General features: G+C 38.4%; 1 long non-coding RNA gene across 1 annotated transcript; it reads right to left on the minus strand.

The window, feature by feature from the left end:
- Positions 1 to 200: 200 nt before the first annotated feature.
- Positions 201 to 13,313, minus strand: LOC130541725 (uncharacterized). The gene is made up of 4 exons (XR_008955821.1): positions 13,255 to 13,313; positions 11,839 to 11,879; positions 2,892 to 2,984; positions 201 to 537 (listed from the first exon to the last, which is right to left on the minus strand). It is a non-coding gene; the product is annotated as an uncharacterized LOC130541725 (long non-coding RNA).
- Positions 13,314 to 19,992: the final 6,679 nt, after the last annotated feature.

Here is a 19,992-nt window from a genome sequence, read left to right on the forward strand (position 1 = left end):
ATGGAGTGTAGGGACAAAAGAACAGAGAATATGGTGATCAATTAGGAGGTTCCTGAAGCCAACTAGGAGAGAGAGGATGGCACCCAGGATGAGGATGGTTGTCCTAAACATGAGGAAGACAAACACATGTTTGTGGTATGTTTTGAGTTGATGGGATTTTCTGATTAAACAGATGTGAGTGTAAAATAAAAGGAGGCATATTCAGGATAATACTTTGATATTTGGTTTGAGCAATTGACTGAAAGTTATGACAGTGTCCTCGTCTTCTGACACGTTAAGGTGTGGCACAGTATAATTTCCAAAAATGGCTGAAGTCATATGTCCGTTTTCTATCAGAACCCAGCCAGTCCCACAAGTAGAGTCTATGGTTCCCTCCCTTGAACGAAGGGAGTCAGATCTCTGTGACTTCCTTAGCTAAGAGTAGGGAATGGTGTTCCATATGACTTCTGATGTTAGATCTTGCAGGTGGATAGTTTCTCCCTGGTTCTCTCTTGGGATGATTCCCCTTGGAACCCAGGCGCCACGCTGTGAAGAGACCTAGACAACATGGAGATACTCATTTGGAGAAGAATGGAGATCCGTGGCCCTCAGCCCCAGGTGAGCTTCAGAGCCAGCACCAACTTACCAACCAAGTGATTGAGCCATCTTGGAAATTGACCATTCAGCCTCTATTTCAGCTGTCCACCTAAGGCTACATGAGGGAAGCACAAGCCTTTCCTGCTAACTTCTTCCCAAATTGCAGATTTGTTTTTTAAAAAAGAGGAGAAAAGATTTGGGGATAGTTATTGTTTTCTTAAGTCACCAACTCTTGTTTTTTTTAATGCATCAATAGATAACTGGAACAAATACATGGAAGAATATCTTGCAGAAGAGGGTAGGACGTCGAAAGACAGCTCTCTTTTGGTTGTGTTGAGATTCATATTGACACTTTTTAAAATATTTCGAATGAACAATTAGACACAAATGTCAGACATTCATTGGAGGGATCAGAACTACAAATGACAATTTTGGAATCATTGATATATAGATAATATTTAAACCTACAGGGCTAGGTAAGTTTATTAAAAGAGAGCTTGTTTATAAGGAAGAAAATAATGTCATTGATTCTAACATATAATTATTGCTTCATTGGGTCATTGATTTCTCTATTTATTCAACAAATATTCTAGGACATCCTAAATATATTATTAACTGTAAAGTGTGTTAAGCATGAATCTGCCTATATAGAGTTTATATTTATCAGGGTTACTTTGGACTTTGGTTTTATTTAAAATTAATTTTATATAATACATTTGGTACCTATAGACTTTCTTGAGTAATCATTCTAGTTTCCATACCATTTTTTAATTTTCTTTAATTTTATTATGACTAACAAGTTAGGCACAACAAAATACTTTTTAAAAAATTATTATTATACTTTAAGTTCTAGGGTACATGTGCACAATGTGCAGGTCTGATACATAGGTATGCATGTGCCATGTTGGTGTGCTGCACCCATCAACTCATCATTTACATTAGGTATTTCTCCTAATGCTATCCCTCCCCCAGACTCCCACCCCCTGATAGGCCTCCGTGTGTGATGTTCCCCACCCTGTGTCCAAGTGATCTCCTTGTTCAATTCCCACCTATAAGTGAGAACATGAGGTGTTTGGTTTTCTGTCCTTGTGATAATTTGCTGAGAATGATGATTTCCAGCTTCATCTATGTCCCTGCAAAGGACAGGAACTTATCCTTTTTTACAGCTGCATAGTATTCCATGGTGTATATGTGCCACATTTTCTTAATCCAGTCTATCCTTGATGGACATTTGGGTTGGTTCCAAGTCTTTGCTATTGTGAATAGTGCCACAATAAACGTACATGTGCATGTGTATTTATAGTAGCATGATTTATAATCCTTTGGGTATATACCCAGTAATGGGATTGCTGGGTCAAATGGTAATTCTAGTTCTAGATCCCTGAGGAATTGCCACACTGTCTTCCACAATGGTTGAACTAATTTAAACTCCCACCAACAGTGTAAAAGCATTGCTATTTCTGCACATCCTCTCCAGCATCTGTTGTTTCCTGACTTTTAATGATTGCCATTCTAACTGGCATGAGATGGTATCTCATTGTGGTTTTGATTTGAATTTCTCTGATGACCAGTGATAATGAGCATTTTTTCATGTGTCTGTTGGCTGCATAGATGTCTTCTTTTGAGAAGTGTCTGTTCATGTCCTTTGCCCACTTTTTCATGGGGTTGTTTGTTTTCTTTTCTTGTAAATTTGTTTGAGTTATTTGTAGATTCTGGATATTAGCCCTTTGTCAGATGGGTAGATGGCAAAAATTTTCTCCCATTCTGTAGGTTGCCTGTTCACTCTGATGGTAGTTTCTTTTGCTGTGCAAAAAGCTCTTTAGTTTAATTAGATCCCATTTGTCTATTTTGGCTTTTGTTGCCATTGCTTTTGGTGTTTTAATCATGAAGTCCTTGCCCATGCCTATGTCCTGAATGGTATTGCCTAGGTTTTCTTCTAGGGCTTTTATGGTTTTAGGTCTGACATTTAAGTCTTTAATCCATCTTGAATTAATTTTTATATAAGGTGTAAGGAAGGGATCCAGTTTCAGCTTTCTACATACGGCTAGCCAGTTTTCCCAGCACCATTTATTAAATAGGGAATCATTTCCCCATTTCTTGTTTTTGTCAGGTTTGTCAAAGATCAGATGGTTGTAGATGTGTGCTGTTATTTCTGAGGCCTCTGTTCTGCTCCGTTGATCTATATACCTGAACAAACATTTTTATATAGAGAGGTCTTCATTTTATTTTTACACAAAGTGGTCTATATATCTTATACAAATCATGAGTTTCTCCACTAAATTCAGGATTAAGATTTTCTGGATGAATCTACTCACCTGAGGAATAAATTTTGCTTCTGAGTGATATGATATCAACCTGGTAGATGTTTATCTAGCAGTTTCATAGAGCTTAGGGCATCCTTGTCATTGCTAGAGGAGGGAGAATATGAGGAAGTTGGGGAACCAGAAACTTCCAAAGAGCATCTCCACTTCTGACTGTTTTATGCATTTATATTTCTCATGAGTGTTCTATTTAAAAACATAAAAATCATGGACTTTATTCAAATGTCCCCTTTCAATTAATAGTTGTGAACTCAAGTCCTATTTGAAAGGAATAAATTCAATAACATAGATAAAATTCCTCAGTAAGCTTGATTACTCCTATCTGATCTACTGTCATTATTCTTTCTGACCTGGATGCAGCTTTCAGTTGTATGCCATGCACAGATATTTTATAACATAATTCAGTTTATCTTCAGATTTGGAAGACCCAACATTACTTTGAAGGATAAATGTTGGAAATGATAGGTGAAAATAGCCCCTGCTATACTTAAAGCCCTAGAAATTATTAGATAAGCAAACCCTAATTTGTCTTGTTTTAGCATTTGCCCTAATAGATAAATACACTAAATTTCATAATTTGACAATTATTTAATAAAATTTAACAGCAATTCTTTGGGTCTTTTAAAATGAAATTTACTTAGTGCTTATCATACAAAATTCTTCATGTGTAGTCTCTCAGTAGCTACCCCAAATTCACCTGTAAAATAGATATCAACCCTATTTTGCAAATGCAAAACCTGACTTTTGGTGAACATTAGAGCCATTACTAAACAAATGTAGGTACTGGCCAGGTGTGGTGGCTCACACCTGTAATCCCCGCACTTTGGGAGGCCTAGGCAGGCAGATGGATCGCTTGAACCCAGGAGTTCAGGGGAAATCCCACTTCTACAAAAATACAAAAATTAGCCAGACATGGTGGCAGGTGCCTGTAGTCCCAGCTACTTGGGAGGCTAAGGCAGGAGGATTGCTTGAGCCCTGGAGATAGAGGTTGCAGTGAGCCAAGATAGCATTACTGCACTCCAACCTGGGCAACAGAGTGAGACCCTGTCTCAAAAAAAAAAAAAAAAAAAAGTAGGTCCTTCTGGTTCCAGAGCCAAGACTCTCATCCACACAACCTCTCAGTCTATTGCTCTGCAGGAAACCTTGGAGTCTCAGCACCCTCATTCTGTTGGAAAGAAAACTGAGGCATTCACAGATGAAGAGATTTGTCTATATCTGGTAAACAGTTGACCCAGGATTCAAACTTAGTTGCATCTGGCTCCAAATCCAGGGCTTTTCCTACTCTCCTATCTCACCCCAGTCATTTTGTTTAAGCCTGGTCACTGTAAGGAGTTGTGTATTTTCTTTCCCAACAGTACTGCTGGCCTATAAAATAGGAGTTTCTACCCTTTTGCAAATACTGAGTTGATATTTTCTGCTCTTCTCTTTACCTCTGACAAATTTTCCTCCAAAAGAGAAATTAGAGATTTTAAAAACAGTCACTTTATGACTTCTCTTGGCTCTCTTTTATGGGATCTGGTTGCCTACAGACAAGACACTCTCCTCCATAAGCTAAGCTGACCAGTGTAGACTACAGTGTAGACCAATGTAGACATCAGTTTCATCAGAAAAACCCTGTAGTGTTACTACTGTGCCTGTGACTGGGCTAGTGAGTTTAATTCAGCAGAAAAGCAGAAGAAAGGTTTATTTTGAACCCAGTTCCAAAATACTCTAGTCTTACTTAGTAACAAGGCTATTTTTTCCTATATTATTTCTGTTTCTGTGTTTTAGATAATTCAATATCCAAAGAGAGAAAAGTAGCTCCAGTTGTAAAGTAAGGATTTGGGTGGCCATCACCTGCTCAGCATCCTTAGAAATGCATGTCTCTCAATATTTTGTAAAACCCATAGGAAACTCATTTTCAAGATGCTACCTCTCCCTTTTTATGTGTGTTGCAGGTTCTAAACCCTTTCTATATAGAAATTCTGGAGCTGCAACTGAAAGAAAGGGTTAATTATTTAGACTGCTCTAGAAGCTTCAATATAGATGATCATTTGGTTCCTGTAAAAACTCCAATAGTCATAGATTACTTTAACAAATTACATAAGTATCAGCTAGGATCAAGAGTTTCTTGACTTGTGGAACTAATTTTCATCTACAAAGCCACTGGTCAGTTCTGGAATTGACATAACCACCTGGATCTTAAATTAAGAAACCATGGTAACAAAGCTGCATATGCTAGAAGAAATTGTCAGGGATCTAAACAGGCACTGTGTCAATGCCACCACCACTCATTTTAATATCCGTGAAATGGTTGATGTCCTTCAAGCCCAACACAGTTCTTTCTAAGGTTCCTGAGCCTGAATGCATGTGCATGAACACTCCACTGCAAACATCCATCTGTCAAAGAGAAGATGAGGAGTAAGTGAAATTAGACCGTGGCTCTCTGGTTTCCCCTCAAAACTGCCAATGAATGAGAGCATCAGCTGCACCAGATTGGGCTCGCCAGGCCTCTCATCCTTTACTGAACACGCTCCACCCAAGCTGTGAGGCACATCCTGTGAATAGGGATGACTCAGCCTCAACAGGTGTCTGATGGCTTTGCCAACCAACCGCCTGTTACAATGGATGGAAGCAGCAGCACATTCTTGGCGGCATGCGAAGACTGTGATGAATAGGATGCTGTGTCTCTTCACAGAGGGCAGGGATTGGGTTGGGGGCAGGTGTGAATGGCAGACCCAAGTGCATAAATGCATATTCTCAATCCCAGTAGGATGTCCTGCCAACTGGCACAATCAGCAGCCTTTTGGTTTCTGAAACATCCATAGGTAGTTCTCTTCCATGGAACCTCTGAGTCAACATCATCTCTCAGTGAAACTATAGAAATACCTTACAAATTTTCTAAATTTTAACTTTTGAAGATACTTACATACCTATTACTGTATAAGCAACTTTTTATGCTACAGAAGTGTTGATGTCATGATGTGTATCATATAGAGAAATAAACTAAAGTGCAGACAAAGTGAATTTTCAAAGGCACATAGTTTACCCAAGAAGGAACAGGGCAAAATCCAGCTCCCTTAATTCTCAGCCCTGTGTTTTTTCTAACACTCCTTATTGCTGAAATATACATGATTTACACTTAATTCTGAGAAACTCCTGGGAGAAAGTTAAATTGTATTTTTCTGAAATAGATGGGATTGGAGGGCCGTGAGTTCATTCATATATTTTTTCTAATACTCATCTACTTATTCAGTTATTGGTTGTAATTAAATAAAAAGGGATGAGGATAGTCTTGTACCCGTGCAAATAGATTATCATCCTGGGCTACTTATTATCCAAGGGCATTTCTTAGCCTGTACTGTGGAAATCACTTGATTCCATGGTGCCAAGATGATAACTATTAATATGATTACATGAATTTTCCTCATCTTCAATTAATGGTGACTTCAACAAGACATGAGTATTTTCCTTGTTCTTGCATATAAACCCTGATAGATGATCCACAACTGCTTTGGTGACTTCACAGTCCCAGAATCCTTATATCTTTCTGCTCTACCATCCTCTACTCCCATCTTCCAACTTATGTTTTAAGCTGTTCAACTTTATTTTCAAGTTTATCATTCAATTCTATTAAAAATATTTACATTATATCTTACCTAAAGGAGAAAGGAGACAGAAAAAAAAATACTTCTTTTCCTTACAGATACTTCTTGGGAGTTACTTGTAGCAAATCTTACAATCTATTGGGTAGCACTTACCCAAATGACCAGATCTATCTTTTCAGGGAAGACTTAGAAATGAGGTCTATAATTTGGAAACCATAAGCCCAGCTAATGCTGGGGAGTTTTATAACTGAGGGGGCCTTGGACATTGGATTTTGGTAGACAACCAGCAGTGACCATCTCATACAGCATGAAAGCTCAGCATTTGTGAAATAAAATGGAAACTATAAGTCTGGGAAACATAGGCAGAAATAGCTAATGAAAGGCATTTCAAAAAACAATAGTAAACCTAATTTTTACTGAGTGCTTTCAAAGTAAATGCTATGTTGGTTTTCAACCTGACTGTGTTAGTTTATTTTCATACTGCCATAATGAACTGCCCAAGACTGGGTAATTTATAAAGGAAAGAGGTTTAATTGAGTCACAGTTCAGCATGACTGGGGAGGCCTCAGGAAACTTAGAATCATGGCAGAAGGTGAAGGGGAAGCAAGGCACTTCTTCACAAGGCGACAGGAAGGAAAAGTGCTGAGTGAAGCAGGAAGCACCCGTTATAAAACTATCAGAACTCCTGAGAACTCGCTCACTATTATGAGAACAGCATGGGGGAAACTGCTCCATCAATGAATTGCTGCCACCTGGTCTCTCCCTTGACATGTGAGGATTATAGGGATTACAATTCAAGATGAGATTTGGATGAGGATACAAAGCCTAACCATATCACTAACTCTCATGCATAAAGGCCCTGTGAGATAGCTACTGTTTCCATAGCAATTTTACAGGTAAGGAAACTAAGATACAAGCAAGTTGAGTCAATTGCCTAAGGTTTCACAGCTAGAAAATTACAGTTAGAATTCATGTCAATGTCATTTGATCCCCAAACTTCTATTAACTATTGCCTCGCAGTTGTTCCCACATGATCACATTTTAGCCTCTCATTGAAGAGACTTCATATGATTTGTGTTTTATGGATAAAAACACTAGTGATGAAGAAACATGTTTGTGCTCACACAGACGAGTGGCCCAAAGGAAGTTTTGAACCAATTTTTTCCCACTATGCCAAAGTATATATAGATTCATGTATTAACAACTTTAAAATCAATTTATAAAAGAACAGCAATAATTAAGGAGGAGAGAGAGAAAATGGCTGCACAGGGTCCTTTATTTGACCATTTCTCAATGCAATGATGGTTTTCATCACCTTCATTATATGTGAACAGAGCTCAATGGGTAAATCAATATGTTGCTGACATGCCTGGAGTAGATCAATTGTTTTTGATTTGATTGATTATTCAATTACAGAGCCAAGAGTTTGATTGACCTTGTGAAACTGGGTTAAAAAAAAAAAATTCCTTGGGACCACCTAAGCATTCTGGCAGTATTTAAAGTGTGTTTCTCAATGATGCATGAGGAGAAACACATAAAACATGTCTGAGGTAGGATTAGGGAGGATTATGGGCAATTTGGAAAGATAAGAGCTTACAGAGGAGTTACAACACAACACCAACTTGCCTGTAGCATTTAAATTGTTTTCAAATTTCAACTAATACTAGTTGGCTGTGACAGTATTTTCTGCTTTTAAAGGATGTCATGGATATAAAAATATGAGAAACACTGGTTGATAACGCTGATAAAATTTGGCTTTGCTATTTGATGGCTGTAGACTCAAAGCTCTTGCCGTGATACCACGGAGCCTCTCAGTAAATCAAATCGTGCACATATTCACTATTCCTTCCCACAACAAGACTAAAAGAAAACTTGATTCTGAGTGAAACTGGAGCATTTTACAAAGTGATCATCTTTTTGAAAGATAATGAATAAAAATTACTACACCTGGCTGAGTACCAGTGGTGTGTATTGCATTTGAGATAATATTGTCTCTTTTGATTGTCTGAACAACCATAAAGTGTAAGTGTTATAATCCCCCATTTTTTTCAGATAAGTACCTGGGGCTTCAGAGGCATTGCCTAATCTCACAAAACTTTTCACAAGTTAACACTTTTTCTCAAGGTCTCTCCAGGATAAGGACAAACAGTCTCTTTTTTGATATTCTGGGACTGACAATTCAAAAAGGAAATTAAGTAGCACTGAACCAGAGACAGTAATACAAACTGCAGAATAAGGGGATATAAATAAAAAAAAACACTATACCTTCAAGATGTTTATTTTTGGAGTCATTGTAACTTTTATAATCTTTAAAAATTACATATGTGATGGTTTGGTACATGGGTGTGGCAACGGGCTAGAGCCTGTCATAGAAAACAAATGTTTCTCTGACAAATATTTCCAGATAGGATGTTTGCAACAAAAGTTACGTATTTATAATGTACTGATTGCAAATTAGTCTATTCACTTTTTTAACTCACTAACAAAAATCCGGCTAGTAATACAAGCTAGCTTCCTCTGTCTTTATTGGCATGTGTTTGTGCATTTCAATTCAATTCAGTAGGCTCTGTCAAACACCTATTATGTGCTAGGTCCTGCCTTTTGTAGATGGGATTTGATCTCTTACTTCATGGGGCTTGCAGGAGTAATATTACCCGTTGTTGTTGTTGTTTATAATATTGATGTAGAAAATGTTACTTTTATTTATTTTTTTCATAGTCAACTAATCCATATTAATCACAGACAATAATACAAAATAAAGTTAAGCCCAATGAAAACACACATACAGAATCCCATCATCTAAAGATCTTCATTATCAGCTTGTCGATAAATAAGAGCAACCACATACATTTATCAAGTGCTTATTAATGTCTAAATCAGTTTTCCAACCTCAGCACCAGTGATATTTTTGGCCAGACAATTCTTTGGTGGGGTAGCTGTTCTGTGTACGGTAGGACATGTAAGAGGATTCCTGATTTCTACCCACTAAATGCCAATAGCATCACCACCTCTCACCTCCAGCTGTAACAACCAAAAAATATCTCTAGACATGCCAAGTGTTCCCTGGGGACTAAAATCACTCTAGCTGAGAGCCACACTGGGCCAAAATGTAACAAATGCAGCATTTCATTGTAACAGCATCAGGAGATAACTATTATTGTTACCTTATTTAACAGCCAAAGAAACTGCTGATCAGAAACACCAAATAACCTGGGCTAATCTCTTCAGCATTTAAAGGGAAGAACGAAGATTTAAACATAGCTGTGACTGTCCACAAGTCTCACTCTGTCTCTCCCCCATCCCCATTTCTCTCTTCAAATCCCTCTCCCTGACCCTCACTCTCTTTTAGAAGAATGAAATAATAATAAAACATATTATCATGAAACCTGTCTTTCTTGTTGTTTAACAAAATATAATGTGTGTCTTTCCCTGTAGGTATATATAGATCTAAATCATTATTTTATATTATTTTATTTTAGTTTTTCGAGACAGGGTCTCGCTTTGTCGCCCAGGCTGGAGTGCAGTGGCACCATCTTGGCTCACTGCAACCTGTGCCTCCTGGGCTCAAGCGATTCTCCTGCCTCAGCTTCCCAAGAAGCTGGGTTACAAGCTTGCACCATCACACATGGCTCAGTTTTGTATTTTTAGTAGAGTGGGAGTTTCACCATGTTGGCCAGGCTGGTCTCAAAACTCCTGACCTCAAGTGATCCACCCGCCGTGGCTTCCCAAAGTGCTGGGATTATAGGCTTAAGCCACCGCGCCCAGCCTTAAACCATTATTTTAAATGATGATCCAACATTCACATATAAGTATGTCCATTATTAATTTAGCTAATTCTTCATTGTTGAACATTTGTCATTTCTTGTTTTCAGTATTACAAACAACACTCCAAAAAGCATCCTTCTACCTTTATCTGTGCATACTGAATTTTTAAAAATGTTCCATTAATTGGAATTTCAGCAAGAAATTTAATCCAAAGGTGACATTTCTGAGAGGGAATTGTGGTAATACTAATGCTTATGCCAGAACAGATAACAGCCATAAACTGGATTATCCCAGGAAACTTATGTATTTTTATCCAAGTTTCAGTCACTTTTCCAAAATTAGCACACATTAGCATAATAATTTTTTGTTATTTATATTTGTTTTCTTTTTCCAAGAAGATCACAAAATTTTCTATAAATTCATCAGATCTTCCCAAGAAACAGAACAATTTCTGCTCAAATAAAGAGTGTGAGAATCTAAACTATAATTTTCAGACTCCAGGCACACAGTTATCTCATAATCGAATACTGCTTCCTATCAGAAGTATCCAGTGTTTCTGTCTGAGATTGGCTGATTTTACATAATCTATTTACCTTTCACAGTTTCCTCAATTTGTTGGAACACAGAACTACATTTCTACCTTTCATAATCATTTATTCTATTCAATAATGATTGAATATTCCATGCCAGGCAGCATGCCAGACACTGAAGGTACAAATATGTTCAACATTCATCAGCTCTTAGCAGTATGTATATAATATAGAGACTTTTGAAACATAAAACATTGTTTTCCAGTTCTTATACCAGTCTGTTTACCCAGGACCTCAGTTCTCTGAGCTTTTGTGCCTCCATTGCTCTTCTTCATGGAATGTCCTATCTGTCTATGCTATACCTACTATTGTCTATCTGAAGGACAACATCTCTTTATTCAAAATCTAGGGTAAGTATTGTCTTTTTGCTGAAGACTTCAGTGTCCCCTAAGCACTATATTTCTGTGCTCTAACTTGGGCAATATCTCCATTAAGGCACTTTTCATTGCTTTTGCAATTATTTACTTACTTGTCTTCCTTGAGAAGCAGACACAGTAATCTTTATCTTTGTGTCTTAAAAGCCTAGGTGTTTAGCACATGATAGGTACTAAATAAACTCTCACTGAATAAATGAGGGGAGGAAAAGAAGGGCAATGTGTAAGTATTCTTGGTCTTGCTCTTACAATGTGCGAAGTTTCCCCAGGGGCCAGGGAAGAGAGTGTAATTCATCCAGAAGTTATAGGGCCCATACTATTAATAAGAGAACTCACCTGATGGTAGCAGCTTCCCTGTTTTTCTCCTGGAGAGTTACTAAATCCTAATGCCCCAGGGGGAATACAGAGGAACGCAATTCTATCCAAAGACATAAACTGGAAAATTAAAAGTGAGCATGAAAGCCGAAAACAATCTCCCTGCTGGTCATCAAACAAGTTCTAGACAGTTCTAGGCTTCCAAACGGGTCTATTTGAATAATTCCTGAGAAGCCAAGTAATCTTGTGTGGTTAATAGAAAAAGAGCAAGCAGAAACCAGGTAAGCAAATGCTGATCAAAAAGCCTCACCTTCACACTTCTGTGCTCATCGCCTTCCTTGTTGATTTTACCTACAAGAATGAAAGAATCTCAAGAGTCAGGACCATGCAATTGATTTCTTTTTATAACCTCAGTGTTTTTCCCAGTGCCTGATATAGAGTAGGTCCCTATTTCATGGTTGTTGAGTTGCAGGGCAGCCTCCATTTCCCCACAGGAATTTTTCATAGACACACAGGAACTGAAGCAAAATCTACCTTGGGTACTCTAGATGCTTTCAAGAGAGAAAGGCCTGGCTGGGCGTGGTGGCTCACGCCTGTAATCCCAGCACTTTGGGAGACTGAGACGGGCGGATCACGAGGTCAGGAGATCGAGACCATCCTAGTAACATGGTGAAACCCCGTCTCTACTAAAAATACAAAAAATTAGCCGGCCTGGTAGCGGGCACCTGTAGTCCCAGCTACTTGGGAGGCTGAGGTGGGAGAATGGCGTGAACCCGGGAGGGGAGCTTGCAGTGAGTCTAGATCGCGCCACTGCACTCCAGCCTGGGTGACAGAGCGAGACTCTGTCTCAAAAAAAAAAAAAAAAAAAAAAGAGAAAGGCCTTACCTGCAGTCATCTTAGACTTTTGAAAAATGACCTAGTTCCAGCAGTGGGCTGGAACGACCTCATATTGACTTGTTAAGAGCCACTTGTTACATTAATTTCAAGGAATTTTGTGAGCCGCTTCCAAAAACCTGGCAGTTTGAAATTGGCATGGAGAGGGCATCTACACCACAGAAACTGGCAAACACTACAGATCAGAGTCTTCCCCTCCCCTTCCCAGAAAGCCATATTCCCATCACACCACTTTCTAGTTCTAAGTCTTGGGATCTAGCTTTTGTTTTTAAATAACCCTCTACTGGATTCAGACCCTTAGTAGCTTCAGCTAAAAACAATCTTTACTTATACAGATAATGACTAACAGTACAGGGAAAGAGAAAAGAAATAAATTTATGTCTAAAATTAGGTTTAATATAGTGCCTCTTAATGACATTTTTCAAATTAAAAGTTACAGGTATAGAACATATACTTTGAACTAAGAATTGATTCTTAGGATAAGTTTTTTTAGTAGTCTGAGCTCCGATGTCCACATCTGCAGTTGAGGCTGAATAACTAATTACCACAAGTGGTAAACAAAATAATGTACAAAAGATTAATAACAACAATTTCTTGACATGTACCACATAAGCACTTATGAACAGATGTTGTTTCAGCCCTCAACTCCTTAACTGAAGTTCATAGAGATAGCTTTATTTTGAATTCAGAGGTCTTAGATTTTCAGAAAGATAATGTATTAGTCTGTTCTTATGCTGCTATAAGGATATACCTAAGACTGGGTAATTTATAAAGGAAAGAGGTTTAATTGACTCACAGTTCCACTGGGCTGGAGAGGACTCAGGAAACTTACAATCATGGTGGAAGGGGAAGCAAACACGTCTTTCTTCACATGTTGGCAGCAAGAAGTGCACAGCAAAACGGGGAACAGCCCCTTATAAAACCACCAGCTATCATGAGACCTTATTCACTATCATGAGAACAGCAGCATAGGGGCAACCACCCCCATGATTCAATTACCTCCCACTAGGTCACTCTCATGACACGTGGGGATTATGGGAACTAAAAATCAAGATGAGATTTGGATGGGGATATAGCCAAACCATATCAGGTAATATAATTTACATATCATATGTAGATGAGGTGTGAGTGTGTGTGTGTGTGTGTATGTGTGTGTGTGTTAACTATCTAAGAAGGGCCTTGAGTAGCTCTCTGTAACCAAACATATTAACTCCTCTGCAGTGAAATGCATGAAGATACACCTCAAACAAGACTAAGAGTCAAAATAGTCTCAAGTGAATTCAGCTCAGACTTAGTCATCAAACGAATCTGCATGGAATTGCAAAAAGATTTAACAGTTTTTAGAGCCACTTATAATTTGAATTGTGATTGGGGATTTCTGTCTGTATTGTCAATGTTGTTAATTGGATATGTCCAGTGGGATTGTTTTATAACCAATATTTTCTGGTAAATTCTAACTTCAGAGCCCAACATATTCTCCCTTAAATCATCAACATGTTTTAGATACTTTAGTTTTATCTCCCATCCTGGCTTTCACATCTTGAAGTGATATAAATATTCTTTGTGGGATTCAGGAAACAAAAACAGTCACTCAGTAGAAATCATCTTTATCTCTTAAAGAGCCGCTGCTGTAAAACACATCACCAGCCTTTGCCATAGGGTATTTGGAAAAGCTATCACCAGCCTAAACTCTCTCGTGAGAAATTCCTCTTCCCTTTCAGATATTTTCTCTTCAAGGAATAGGTCTTTACCATTATGGGTTCCCCACATCCTCCAAAAATGTATAAAAGTATGGGTCTGAATTTATATTTCATTTGCTCCACAAGTTGAGATAACTTTTTTGCTACATGTTTTGATGACAGAATGTTTCAATGCTAGTCATGAACTTAAATAAACAATCCTTTCACTAAAGAGACAGCAACCCAAATTTCTACAGTCTAACTCTGTGAAGCATGACATTCTATTTTATGGTTTCCTAACAGGATAATGGCTTGAGCATTTCTAGAGTGGATATTATTATATTTGCTGATTAGGCTTGTTAAAAATGCACTCAATTTTGACCTCTGCTAACATGAACATAAAGTACATTGCAGACATTAATGATTCCAGATAGTCTACCCATTAGGACATTAAGAAACAGATCTGATTAAAAAGACATGTAATCTGTACCTTACAGGCAAACTCATTCATACTTCTTTGGATTAACCAAATGTTAAGGACTACAGACATTAAGCTCTTCTGGGAAGACAGCTTTCTCTTCTATTTCTCTATAGTAATAACTAGAACAGTAAGGGCAAAAGGAAAGCTGAGTATCTAACCAGTATTTCTACATGGACTATTTTTGCTCTCTATTGATGTGCCAGGCACTTAGCTAGGCACTTTACACATTCCTCTTTTTAATTGGTTTGATGACTCTTATACCTATTATTAGTTTTTACATAAATGAGGAAACTTTGAGGCTTAGCTCTTTTAAAAAGGAAATCCCTAAAAGTTAGTGTTTATTGACATGGATTAGTAAGAGCAAAAGGGAATAGCACTTAATTAGCACTTGCTATGTTCCAGACATTTAATAGAGATGGTTTCAATTGATGTTCAAAGCAGTTCAGAAAAAAAGATATACTTATTTGACAGGCAAGTAACCTGAGTTTAGAGAGATTAAGTCAACCAAGATCACAAATGTAATAAATGGCAAAGATCAGATTCAAACCCTTGAGTCTGACTCCAGAGCCCAGTGCTTTCTATTATGTAAATCTGTCTGCCAGTCAGGTACCAAGCCAGGTACAGTGGGCAATTAATAATCTCTACCTTCCAGTAGCTTATGATCTATGTTGGGAAACAATTTGTATACATGTGACTAACATTGGAGGGAAGACAGGGTCACTTACAGAATGTTCAAAATGTGTATTTGAGACTTCTGGAGAGAGATGTTTCTCCCCATTTATTTCCATTTTCAGGGAGACCAGGTGAAATAATGCTTCTGGCTCTCTCTACCTTCTTACATTTGATTGGTGAGCTTGGAAGGAAAAACTGGGCAAGTGTAGTCCAGGCCAGTAGTCTTTTTCTCTTCAGGATGCTACCTGCCCATGGAGAGCCTTACCATGCACCTCCATCCTGTGGTTTTTACCCACCATTGCCTACGAGTAGGCTGGTCTGGGTAAATTTAATCCTAAAGCGCAGAGTTTGTATGTTCACTTGCTCACAAATAACAGGCCCATTCTCCAAAGGTGATATTTTAGACTTATATCTGCTTAACTCTCTTGTCTTAATGTCCTTAATTTGACATTAGAAGCACTAATTATTGGGTTCCCTTGATTCCAACAGAGACCATAAAAGTCACAGAAGCCACAAAAAAATAAGTTCAACATTAAATAAAGTAATTGGAAAAAGCTTCATGGAAATTGAGAACTCCGAATTGAACCTTGATAAATGAAGTGATATAGAGAAACACATGGTCTTTGCATTCCACAACATAGCAAAGCATAGCCCCTCATCAGAAAAAAAAAGAACACGGCTCTGTGGTGGTATTGGTACAGTCATGCTTTTAAATGTTGTCTCAGATATGGCAATTCTGTTATGTGTGTCAGAAATGTGTCTCCCTTTCCTAATCTATAAAATTAAATAATTCAGTCTTTCAAAAGAAATGCTGCATATATAGCATATTTTATATGCATATATGGCATATTTTATATGCATATACAGCATATTTTATATTTAAAATAATGCACATAAACATAAAAATGTATTTTTTATAGATACAAATAAACTTCCTAGATGAACAGTACCTCATGAACTATTCTCCTTTTCCAACATAGCCTCCTTTTTATCATAACATTTTTATTTTAGAAGAGTTTAACAATTACAAAACAATTTACCGACATTGCTGAGTGTTCCCTGATACCCCTCACCTAGTTTCTCCCACTATAAATATTTTACCTCACCATGACACACTTGTTCAAACTAAGAAATTGACATTGGTACATCGCTCTGAACTAAACTCCATGCTTTATTTGAATTTTTTCTTTAACGTCATCTTTCTGTCCAAGGATCCAATCCAGGGTGCCATATTACATTTAGTTGTCATGTTTCTCCATTCTCCTGTAGTCTGTAGAAGTTTCTCAGTCTCTCCTTGGTTTTCATGACCTTGTTAGTCTTCCTTCTTTTGAAGAGTCAGTACATCATATCACAAGTGGAGAGCTTGGAGTTAGACTAAGACATTCGTTATGATTCTGTCAAGTATGATTCATGTGACCAAAAAAAAAAAAAAAGTGACTTAACTCATCTTGGCCTTCACCTCCTCAGCTGTGAAATAGGAACAATAATATTAGGTTGGTGCAAAAGTAATTGCGGTTTCTTGCCATTACTTTTAATGCCAAAAGCCTCAATTATTTTTACACCAACCTAATACCTACCATACAGAGTTGTTATAAGGATGCAAAACACTGAAATACTCTAGAGAAACTAAACTAATGGAATATATATAAAGAGAGAGAGAAGAGAGATTTATTATAAGGAACAGGCTCATGCACATATGGAGTCTGGCAAGTCCCAAAATGTGTAAGGTAAGTCAGCAAGCTGGAGACCCAGGGGAGCTTATCAGAATCAAGTCCCAGGAAGAGCCAATGTTAAGTTCAAGTCTGAAGGCAAGAAAAAAAAAAAAGCCAATGTCCCAGTTCAAAGACAGTCAGGCAGGGAGATTCCGCTATTACTTGGGGATGGGTCAGTCTCTTTGTTCTATTTGGGACTTCAACTGATTGGACAAGACCCACCCACATTGGAGAGGAATATCTCTTTCACTTAGTAGTTTGATTTAAATGTTAATTTTATCCAAAACACCCTCACAGAAATGCCCAGAATAATGTTTGATCAAACATCTATGCATGTTTTGGCCCAGTCAAGTTGACATGTAAAATTAACCATCACACTAAGCAAAAAGCCCCATGTCCACGGGGCATTCCAGAAACAGTAGCTATTATAATTATTATGTTTAGATGACTGTCAAAAGGCACTCAGGGGTTTTCTGTCCATGAATCCATCTCCAGTCACAGGAAGAAGACCTTGGACACTGTTGAACAGGCTGCCATTTTCAAAAAAGAGCATACATCATCATTATAGGGGGAAAAATAAGGAAAGAACAACCCCTAAGTAAGCAAAATGTAAAAGATACCAAGAGTTAAGAGCCAGGGCTTGTGTCCTATCTGATCTCTCAGAGGGTGAGGAGGCAATGAACAGGGCTGCAGCTGATCTTTTCTACCCGCTGGCTGGGTGGTCCACGCACATTTCTGCTCCCTGAGTTTGTCTTCCTCATCTCTAAACCTCCCCTCCTCCACCTGGGTGCACTTTGAGCATTGTTGCTCACCTTCACGTGGCACCTATCGTGTCATACTCTATTTATTCTCTGCAGTTTGGTCACTTCTGTCAGTATCCTTGGTCTCTACTCTAGCACAAGGCATTGTCCTCTCTGAATTGAACCACATTAACCCACCCACATCTGTCTGACTACTTCCACTTTTGCCCCTTCTGATCTTTTCTTTATGCTGCTAACAAAGTAATCCTCTCAAACTCTAAATATCATTTCCCAAGCCCTTACCACCGTTATGGTTTCCCACTGATCTTGACATAAAGAGCAACATTCTTGGCAAGGCTTTGAAGCTTTCTTCAGGCTTCTCTTTCTCTGCTGTTCTTATTCCTCCCTGAATCTCAGTCACACTGGCCTCCTTTCGTCTCTTTCTGACTCCAGAATCTTTATCTAGTCTGTTCCCTCTGCCTGGAATATCTTTCCTGACCCACAATCTCTTGGCCAACTGATTTTCACTCATTCTTCATGTCTTAGGCCAAATGTCACTTCCTAAGAAAGCCTTTCTTGATCCTTAAGACCAGGTGAGGGCCTTGTTTCCATCATAGATTTACCACAGCTTGTCATTTCAGAGGTGCATGTATTTGCATGAATATTTTAAAATGTCTTCATCATTTGTCTGTGGAGCCATGAGCAAAAGGGGTCCACATTTTATTATGGTATCTCTATCATCTGGCACCATGCCAGTCACATAGTAAATGCCAAATGAATATATATTGAATGAATAAATGAATGAAAAAGTGAATGAACTAATCTCTTCCCTCCCTCTTGGATACTAGGGACCATGCCTTCATTATTATGTGCCTAGCACTTAGTGAAGTATCTGAAACTTAATGGGATGTTTCTATAAATGTGTATTAAAAGAAGGCACTTCCTAAGCAGTTGTACTGAGTGACCTTCAAGTTTCACCCAAACAATACATTTCTGTGACACTGAGTCTCTGGCTCCCACTTCTCTTGATAACGGAATTGTCTATGTTATGTCATGACTCTGTAGCATCTATTTATGATTAAACCAAAACACAAAACTCTGGACAAAGCCTTTCCATTTTCAGTAGAGTTGAAAACACTTGCTGCATCTAAACTCTGTCCACCACCCTCCCCATCATTTGTCATTCTTGCTAATCAAGGACATATTTCTACTGACTTCAATGGGGCCTCTGGTGCTCTCTGAGCTACTAAGATAAGAGAGAGTCAGTGCTTGGATAGTTTGGAAAAAATGAGGACAGAGGGATTGTGAAATGTTAATTGAAATAAAGCATGTGCGAAGGGAGGTAGGGTCACACGTGGAAGGAAGAGTCACTAGACAGATTTTTGTCCTGGGGTATTTTATAGGTGGTGTGCTCATAGGCTGTAATCGTCAGGGTGTAATCTTCTTTCCAGAAAGAACCCAGTCAGTACCGACATGGAGAAGTCAGCTGTTAGTCTTCTGATTTAATTCCCTTTTAATGCACCATGCTGGGGGAGAGCTTTCTCTAGAAATAAAACTGTCCCGTGGAAGAAGACGGAGAGAGAATTCAGAAATCCTGAGGACAAAGAGAATACTCCCTCATCCAGCCGATGATCTGAAAAACAGGGCAGCCTTTAAAAAATTGTTTTCACTTGGAAACTATATCAACTCTGCCTAGTGTCTCTGCATAATTAAAACCTGCTGTTTGCATGGCTTTTCAAAGATTTTAAAGAGACTCTCACATATATTTTCTTCAGCAAATTCCCATAATACCATGATGCTGACATTACTACTCTCACTTAATCCAACTATTGTAAGAAATAGGATAAGGGACTTGGCCAAACTTGAGTTGCTACTAAGTGGAAGAGATGGGAGTAGAACTCAGATATGCTGCTGTAAACCCCAATATTTTATTTTCTTTATTTTTCCCCTGTGACTCCACCTTCACTGCTTGCCCATGATGTGATCATGTGACTGAATCAGATGTGCTCAGGAAACCCAATGCTTCCTTCTAAGACCTCTAATTATGTTCTTGGAATGAATGAGAGTAATGTTCCTACATGAGTTGAGATCTGAGGACTGAGTGGGTGTCAAGGTTCACTTCTGAGAGCAATGCTGATCACATTCCCCTCCTTCATCCTTCCTGCCACTCTCTTCATTTCAGCCTCCTGAATGTGGCATCGGGAAGTCTGAAAACATCTCCTAATTAGTCTTCCAGCCTCTGCTTTTGCCTCCCTGATCTCTGCCAACCCAGCTATGCCCTGTTGA

This window comes from Pan paniscus, chromosome 7 (genome assembly GCF_029289425.2).
Source record: "Pan paniscus chromosome 7, NHGRI_mPanPan1-v2.0_pri, whole genome shotgun sequence".
Lineage (NCBI taxonomy): Eukaryota > Metazoa > Chordata > Mammalia > Primates > Hominidae > Pan > Pan paniscus.